Raw genomic sequence first — 8981 nt, 5'->3', positions numbered from 1 at the left:
AAGGCCTGTGAGTGTCTGTCACCTTTGTCCCCACATTTAGGACGGGGTGCAGGTCCTCACTGTCCCCGCAAGTTACGAGTGCCTGGCCAGCGGGGTTCCCGGAGAGGAGGAAGACGTGGGTTTTCTAGAGGAGAGGAGCTGCTTCCCGACTGGCCCCCTCCTCTTCCCCTCCTCACACCCGCCGGGTGCAGACTTGGCAAAGGCCATTCCCCTTCGGACCTGCAGCCGCCTCTCTGACACTGCGCCCCTCCGAGGGAGAAAGGACTCCTTCGGGTGCCAGGAGCCCCCACCACACTCCCCCACCCCGTGCAAGCGGGTCGCTACTGAAAGGAAGGCGACGCCCCCCTCTTTGTTGCCCGGAACACTGGCTGCAGCCACCGGGATCTCCTGGGTGAGCAAGTCCCAGGGAAGGAGAAAGGCAACTTGATAGGGCGCCCCTCATTGCAGGGGCCGATGGCATTGGTGGCGGCGTTCACTAAGACTGAAAGGTTTTGGGAAGTAGGTGTGGAGGCTGGTGGCGAGCCCAGCACAGGACAAAGGGCATAGGGCACAGGGCACAGGGCAAAGAGCACAGGGCACACAGCACAGCACAGACAGAGGCCCAGAGTGGGGTGGGGGTAGCGCAGGCCACACAGGACTGCTGAAACCCGAGGTGGGTAAGGAGCGGTCGTGGAGCTGAGTCTGCAGGTGGCAGAAGGGCCGGATCGTGGGTGCCGCGCACCCTGGGAAGGCTGTGGCGCTCCCAGGGCTTCTTGAACAGAGAACTCCAGGAAGAGTGCGCTGGCAACAGTTCCCAGGGTGGCCGGAGCCCCAGGAGGAGACTGTCACGGGTCCACGCAAGAAGTGACAAGGTCCTGAGCCACAGCCGTGTTGAAGGAGGAAGGAAGGATGAGACGGGACTCGTCAAGGATGGTTCTCCAGGAGCGCAGCACCTCCGGGCCATCCTCCTGTTCTCCAGGAGGGCACAGGTGAGAGTCGCCCGAGGTCACCCCACTGACTTCCGGGAGGGCCGTCCTCAGCCGTGGCAGCGGCCGCCTGGAGGGCTGTGTTGGGGGGATTCCGAAGCCGGGCAGGAACGGGCGTGTGGCCGATGCAGGACGTTGGCGGCCAGCGAGGGAGTAGCCAGCGAGGCGGAGCGCCTGTGCCATCAGAGTCTCTCTGCGCGCAGGGCGAGGGGCTCCGTCTCCTCGGGCTTAGGGTGGCCGAGATCCGCGTGCAAGCGTGCTTTGAAGCCTGTGGGGACCGTGTCAGTAGGAGTCGTCCCACGATAAGCCCACCGGTGTGAGTCACACGGGCCCGCAACGTCCTTGGCAGCTTTTCCCACCAAATGTCCCCAGCGTGTGGACTCGCTCTGTCGCAGGTGGCTGCGCAGGGCCGAGTTTGGGCAGCATACGGAGTCTTGGCACATTTATAACAGCAGAACGAGGGCTCCGTGAGTCACCCAGCTCCGTGGCACGTGGAATTTAGGGCAAAGCCACTTTCATGATCCCAGAGAGCCTGGCCCTGCTGGAAGGTGCGGCCAGGCCAGCCGTTTCTGCCGCGTCTTGTTGACTCCGGCCTTCAGCCCCTCACGGGCCTCACTCTGTCCCCTGCACTCCCAGGTGTCAGGTTAGCGAGGGGCAGAGGCTCCAGTCTGCGCCTGTGGGTGGTGTCGCCTTCCTGCTCCCAGAGCGGCCGGCCCTGAAGACTGGGGAAGCCCTTTCCGGGAGGGTAGAATCCGAATCCACAGGCATTTTCTTCTCCTGGGGTTTTATAGGGAAGAGGTGGTGAAGCAGAGAGTAGGCTCAGACTCGCAGGACTCAGATAGCGACCCCGACTCTGCCACGCACTGGTTGTGGGAACTCCTGCAAGTCATTTCACCTCTGTGCCTCAGTTTCCTTACCTGTAAAACGTGGGCAAAATTATCTGCTCTCTGCCTAACTCCCTGGGAAGGTTAAGATTGAACTCTCTGAAAGAAATTGACATTGAACTGCCAAGTTTTGAAAGACCTGTCACACTCATTTTCATATGTGAGTTTTGCTGGGGCCTGTGGGGTGGGCAGGGCAACTGTTTGCATTATCCCATTTTACAGATGAGGAAACTGAGGCCCAGGGTCAAACTGCCAGTTAGTGGTGGAGCCTGATTAGTGGTGGGCTTGATTCCAGGTCCCTGTGCTCCCAGTCCTCCTGGCCATCACTGCTGAATCCCTCCGGGACCACGCTGGGACCCACATTCCCAGAGGCTCTTAAACTGGCTGGTGGGTTTTTGTCCCCTTGTGCCCACTCTGCAAGCTGCTTGGGGGCTCTGTGGCCACCCAGCTCTGTTGGCTCTGCAGGGAGCTTTCCGGAAGGCCGCTTGTGGCATGGAGCCCACCAGCCAGCACGGCCCCCTGCGCTCTCCCGGACAGGCCTTTGAATGTGGGCCCTGCAGCCCCTGAGAATGTATGCAGAAATGTGTGGGTGTGTGCACAGATGCCCACAGCCCTCTCTGGAGTCTCCGAGGGGCCCAGCACCCCAAAAGTGTCAGAACTATAGCTCTGTCCTCCTGTTACCTGCCGCACTGCAGGAGGTAATCCCTGTGCCTGTGGCCGGAGACTGTGGCCCTCTGTCTCTGCAGTTGCTCAGTACACAGCAGTGGAGCCCAGCACCGATTGGGAGCTGAGTAAATGTGCATGCATTTGCCCCCGAGGGTGCCCACGTCACCCCCCTCAGTGATCTTGGACTCTTGCGTCTGGATGTGGAACGTCTGTCTGAATCACACACTCTCTCGGATCTCTTGGAGCCACCTGAGGGATCACATTCATTGAGCACATGCTGACTGCCAGGCAGAGCCCCGTGTGCATTCACATATGCTGTCCCTGGACCCTCACAGCTCCACGAGGTGCACCAGTCAGGGAAGCTAGCTTACGCCACTGTGACAAAGAGCCTCTCACATTTCCACGGCCCAGGCCAGCTTTGTCTCTCACTTATGACGCTTGCATGTTGGCTGGGACTCCTGTTCCATGTCAACCCTGTCCTTACACTGAGACCCGGACCGACAGAGTGACTCCCATACGAGATGCTGCTGATCGCCCGGCGGAGGGCAGAAGGCTCTTGCGTCAGTGATTGTGAGATCCAGCTCGGAAACTGCACACATCATTCTTGCGCACAAGTCACAGGAAAGGACGAGTCACATGGCCCCACCCAGTCCCCCAGGTGCTGAGAAACACCTGGAAGCAGGTGGAGGATAACCTAGTCATCCCCATCTTACATGTGTGAGCATGGCAAGTGGGAAGCCTGCCCGAGGGCACGCAAGGGAGTGGCCAGGCTGGGAGCTGATGCAGTCGTGACTGCCCCAAAGCTGAGCCCGTTCTGTGGCACCGCCTTGACCCTGAGAGAGGCTTCCCAGGGCCCAGGAGCAGCCTGGAGATGGGTAAAGGGTCTCCAGGGGTAGGAGGAGGTCAGCAGGCCCTTGGGATGGAAGTCCTGCCTGGGGCCACTTTACTTTGTGGAGTGTCGAATGAATATTGATGACAAGGTGTCACAGATCCCCTCTTGGCCAGATGATCCCCTTGTGGCAAGTACTCATCTGTCCATCAAAGATGTACTGAGTTTCTCCCAGATGTCTATCCAAAGCCTCATGGTCCAGCTGTGAAGGTGAGATGGCCAAAGATGAAAATCAAAAGTCAGTCTGAAAAGCACTAAGAACGCACACAGGGGAAAGGACACCCTCTTCATCAATGGTACTGGGAAAACTGGATATCCATATGCAGAAGAATGAAACCAGACCCTTATTTCCCACCATATGCAAAAATAAACTCAAAATAAATTAAAGAGTTAGGCTGGGCACAGTGGCTCATGCCTGTAATCCTAGCACTTTGGGAGGCCACAGTAGGAGGATCTCTTGAAGCCAGGAGTTCAAGACCAGCCTGAGCAGCATAGTGAGTCTCTGCCTCTACAAAAAGTAGAAAAATTAGCCAGGCTTGGTGGTGTGCACCGGTACACTACTCAGGAGGCTGAAGCAGGAGGATTGCTTGGGCCCAGGAGTTGGAGGCTGCAGTGAGCTGTGATGACACCACTGCACTCTAGCCCAGATGACAGAGTGAGACTCTGTCTCCAAAAAAAAAAAAAAAAAAAAAAAAGACATAAAACTCAAACTGCAAAACTGCTAGAAGAAAACAGGAGAAATCGCTCAGGATATTGGTCTTGGCAAAGATTTTATCCAAAGCACAGGCAACAAAAATAAAAATAGGCAAACGGGACTGTATCAGACTACAAAGCTTCTTCACAGCAAAAGAAACAATCCACAGAGCGAAGAGAAAACATGTAGAGTGGGAGAAAATATTTGTAAACTATTTATCTGACAAGGGACTAATATCCAGAATACACAGGCACTCAAACAACTTGACAGAAAAAACAAAAATCTAATTTAAAAATAGGCAAAGGACCTGCAGAGACATTTCTCAAAAGAAGACATACAAGTGGGCAAGAAGTATATGCAAAAATGAGGCTCAGAGTCACTGACCCTCAGGGAAATGCAAATAAAAATAACAATGAGATATCATCTCACCCCGGTTCCAATGGTTATCATCAAAAAGACAAGAAATAACAAATGCTGGAGAGGATTTGGAGAAAAGGGAACTCTTATACGCTATTGGTGGGAATGTTAGTGTAGCTACCACGGAAAACAGTACTGAGGTTTCTCAGAAAACTAAAACTAGAACTACCGTACGATCCAGCAATCCCACTACTGGGTATTTATCCGAAGGAAAAGAAACCAGTATGCCGAAGAGATATCTGCACTCTCATGTTTATCACAGCACTATTCGCAACTGAGACATAGAATCAACAGATAAATAGATAAAGAAAATGTAGTGTATATATACAACGGAATAGTATTCAGGCATAAAAAAAGAATCAAATTCTATCATTCTTGGTACCGTGGATGAGCCTGGAGGACATTATCTTATGTGAAATAAGTCAGACACAGAAAAATAAATACTGCATGTTCTCACTCATGTGTGGGAGCTGAAAAAATTGAGCCCATAGAAGGAGAGAGTAGAGTGTAGTTACTCGAGTGGGGAAGGGTGGGGGAGGGGAGGATGGGGGGTTGGGTAACAGATACAAAGTTGTAACTAGACCGGAGGAAAATATTCTAGTGCTTTGTAGCACCAGAGGGTGAATATGGTTAACAATAATTTAGTGTGTATTTTCAAGGAGCTAGAAGAGAAGATTTTGAATGTTCGAACACAAATGATAAGTGTTCAAAGTGACGGATATGCTAATTACTCCGATGCGATCATGACACATTGTATATACATGCACTGAAATATCACTCTGTGGCCCATAAATATGTACAGCTATTACTTGCATTACTAAAAATAAAAGGAAAAGAATTATAATTTTAGAAAAAGAGTCGGTCTGTCCTAGGAACTAGACAAGTGGATGATTAAACACCTTCATCTGCTTTTGCTGTCTCCCCAGGACTTGCCAGAAAAACAGTAAAGAGTGGGTTTTAAAAATATACCTGAATCTGTTAAAGATTGGGAGGACGGAAGAAATAAGGGTAAAGAAATATTGGAAGGGAGAAATCAGACGGGCCACTGTAAAGGCAGCCTGAGACAATGGGATACTGGCCCAGCAGTGGGGAGGCTGCGAGTCACCGGGCTTACACCGCAGGGTCTCAGAAGGCTCCGCACTGGAGGCCGCAGATGCCTCTGGGAGTGCGCGGGGAGAGAGAGGCGAAAACGAGGGAGCTGACTGGTAGTCAGCTTAAGAAAAAGTGAGGCTCCACACTCGCTCTCTCCATCTCCGACCATCCCTACACAGCTAGGCCTCTGGAGCCAGGTCCCTCACTCCCAAAAGATTGGGGGTTATCTTCCTTCCTTCCTTCCTTCCTTCCTTCCTTCCTTCCTTCCTTCCTTCCTTCCTTCCTTCCTTCCTTCCTTCCTCCTTCCTTCCTTCCTTCCTTCCTTCCTTTTTCTTTTTCTTTCTTTTCCTTCCCCTTCTTTCCTTCTTTCTTCCTTTTTCTCTCTTTCTTTTCTTTTCTTTTCCTTCCCTCCCTTTCCCTTCCCTTTCCTTCCTTCTTCCTTCCTTCTTCCTCCCTCCCTCCCTTCCTTCTTCCTTCCTTCCTTCCTTTTTTCTTTCTTTCTTTTTCTTTCTTTCTTTCTTTCTTTCTTTCTTTCTTTCTTTCTTTCTTTCTTTCTTTCTTTCTCTCCCTCCCTTTCTTTTCCTTCCCTTTCTTCCCTTCCTTTCCTTTCCCCTTCCTTCCTCCTTCCTTCCTTCCTTCCTTCCTTCCTTCCTTCCTTCCTTCCTTCCTTCCTTCCTTCCTTCCTTCCTTCCTTCCTTCCTTCTTCTTTTTCTTTCTTTTCCTTCCCCTTCCTTCCTTCCTTCTTTCCTTCTTTTTTCTTTCTTCCTTTTTCTCTCTTTTCTTTTCCTTCCCTTCCTTTCCCTTCCCCTCCCTCCCTCCCTCCCCTCCCCTCCCCTCCCCTCCCCTCCCCTCCCCTCCCCTCCCCTCCCCTCCCCTCCCCTCCCCTCCCCTCCCCTCCCCTTCCTTCCTTCCTTCCTTCCTTCCTTCCTTCCTTCCTTCCTTCCTTCCTTCCTTCCTTCCTTCCTTCCTTCCTTCCTTCTTTCGACAGGGTCTTATTCTGTCACCCAGACTGGAGTGCAGTGGCATGATCATAGCTCACTGAAGCCTCAGCCTCAAATCCTGGGCTCAAGTGAGCCTCCTGCCTTAACCTCTGGAGTAGCTGGGACTACAGGTATATACCACCACACCCGGCTTTCTTCTTATTACTTTTTTGTAGATTCAGGAATCTTGCTATGTTGCCCAGGCTGGTCTCTCAAACTCCTAGCTTCAAGCGATCCTCCTGCCTCAGCCTCCCAAAGTGCTGGGATTACAGGTATGAGCCACAGTGCCTGGCCTGGCGGGTTATCTTCTTGAGGGGGTAGTAAAGGAGGGTCTCTTCACAGGTGGCAACCACCAAAAGTTGAGAGCAGAGGTGCCATACCAGCTGCTGGAGAGCTAAGGCAGAGTTGCATGTTGATGCTGACACCACCCCCGTCCTTGCCTCGGCACCTATTCACCCCTGCACGCTGGCAGCCGGGCTCCCCCTCCAGACAAGAGACAGGAAGAGGCCTTCCTGCAGAATCCATGCAGCTCAGGGGGAATGGGTCCTGGCATTAAGGGTTCCCGGATTCCCTGACCCAGGCAGATCTCCCTGCAGGGGCACGCACAGGTGACAAGCCCTTGGAGCCTGACCCCACTTCCAGCTGGTCTGCTCATTCCTCGTCAGACGTGAGCCGGCAGCCAGGGAGTCCCCGACGCTGGATGAATATCTCCATCGACCTCACAAATGAAGAGGCAGTTCAAAGGAACACAACTCTGCAAGGGATGAAACTGCAAAATAAACAAGTACTACCCGTCATTGAGACCCTCCCAAATATATGAGATGAGATTATGGTCATGCAACAAGAATAAAATATTATAAAAATAACTCCTCCTCTTCATCTTCCTCTCCTCCTGGCAACAACTGAAAGCCCTTAGGTGGAGCTGCACACACGCGTGCCCACTTAGAGGAGTGTGTGTTGGGGGGGTGCGTGGCCCAGTGTCTTAGTCTAGTTTTTGTTGCTATAGCTCAGACTGGGTAATTTATAATGTGCAGAATTTATTTGGCTCATGATTCTAGTGGCTGGGAAGGCTAAGATGAGGGGTCCACATCCGGCGAGGGCTTTCTTGCCCTGTTATAACATGGTTGAAGGTGTCACACGGGCTACAGAGCACTCGAGAGGGGAGCAAGGGAGCCAAGCTCGGCCTTCGGTGAGGATGCCCCTCCTGGGACAAGGAACCCACCCCCATGATAGCAGCACTCATCCATTCATGAGAGTGGAGCCCTCATGGCCTAATCACCACATGAAGGTCCCACTTTTCAACACTGTTGCATTGGGGATTAAGTTTCCAACACATGAAATTTGGGGGACACATTCAGACCATAGCACTCTGCCCCTGGGCCCAGATATTAATGTCCTTCTCACAGGCCAAATACATTCATTTCATCCCAATAGGCCCCAAAGTCTTAGCTTGTTCCAGCATCAACTTAAAAGTCCAAAGTCCAGGGTTTCTTCTTAATCAGTCATGGGTAAGAAACCCAAGGCAGGATTAATCCCAAGGCGAATTCCTCCCACTGTGAGCCTGTGAAAGTAAACAAGTTATGCGCTTCCAGAATAAAATCGTGGAACAGGCAGGCATGGGATAGACATTCCCATTCCCAAAGGGAGAAGTAGGCAAGAAAAGAGAAGTAACTGGTCCTAAGTAAATCTACAACCCAGTAGGGTGAACATAGAATCTTATAGCTGGAGAATAATCTCTGACTCCATGTCCCACCTTCTGAGCATACCAGGTGGGCCCTGCTGGGGCAGCCATGGCCCAGGAAGTCACCTCTCTGGCTTTGCTGGACTCGGCCTACAAAGCAGCTCTCTGGGTTGGAGTCTGCTGCCTGCAGCTCTCACAGACACGTGTTGCATGCTGGTAACTCCACAGTTCTGGGCTCTCGGGGGTGGCTCTGCCCCCATGGCTCCACCAGACATTGCCCTAGCAGGGACTCTGTGGTGCCTCTGCCCCATGGCAGGTTTCTACCTGGGCCCCCAGGTTGTCCATAACTTCCTTTGAAATCAAGGTGGAGGCCACCTTGGCTCCCCAGCTCATGCACTCTGGGCATCTGCAGCGTTGGCACCATGAGGATGTCACCAAATCTGGCTGTGCCCTCCAGAGCTGCAGCCAGAGCCACACCTGGGCCGGCCTGAGTCAGGGCTGGGGCAGCCAAGGGGCACTGTGCCAGAACACAGGGAGCAGAGGCCTGAGGCAGCCTGGACAGTGAGTGCAGAGGTCCCAGAGGTGCCTCAAGCTCCTAGTTTGTCTTAAAGATCTCTGAAATGCCTTCGAGGTCATTCCCCCATTGTCTTGATGAATAGAGCCTGGCTTCCTTCTAGCCACATTATCTCTTTAGCTGACAGCTGCTTAGCCAC

The 8981-nt window shown here is 52.6% G+C and overlaps 1 long non-coding RNA gene across 1 annotated transcript; it reads left to right on the top strand.

Annotated features, from left to right (window-relative positions):
- Window positions 1–605: 605 nt before the first annotated feature.
- LOC142871402 (uncharacterized) lies at window positions 606–7450 on the top strand. The gene is made up of 3 exons (XR_012919651.1): window positions 606–968; window positions 6764–6859; window positions 7184–7450. It is a non-coding gene; the product is annotated as an uncharacterized LOC142871402 (long non-coding RNA).
- The last annotated feature ends 1531 nt before the right edge of the window (window positions 7451–8981 follow it).

The sequence above is a fragment of the Microcebus murinus genome, chromosome 6 (genome assembly GCF_040939455.1).
Source record: "Microcebus murinus isolate Inina chromosome 6, M.murinus_Inina_mat1.0, whole genome shotgun sequence".
In the NCBI taxonomy this organism is placed as follows: Eukaryota; Metazoa; Chordata; class Mammalia; order Primates; family Cheirogaleidae; genus Microcebus; species Microcebus murinus.
The sequence above is the reverse complement of the archived record's forward strand: the minus strand, read 5'-3'. Positions and strand labels throughout refer to the sequence as shown.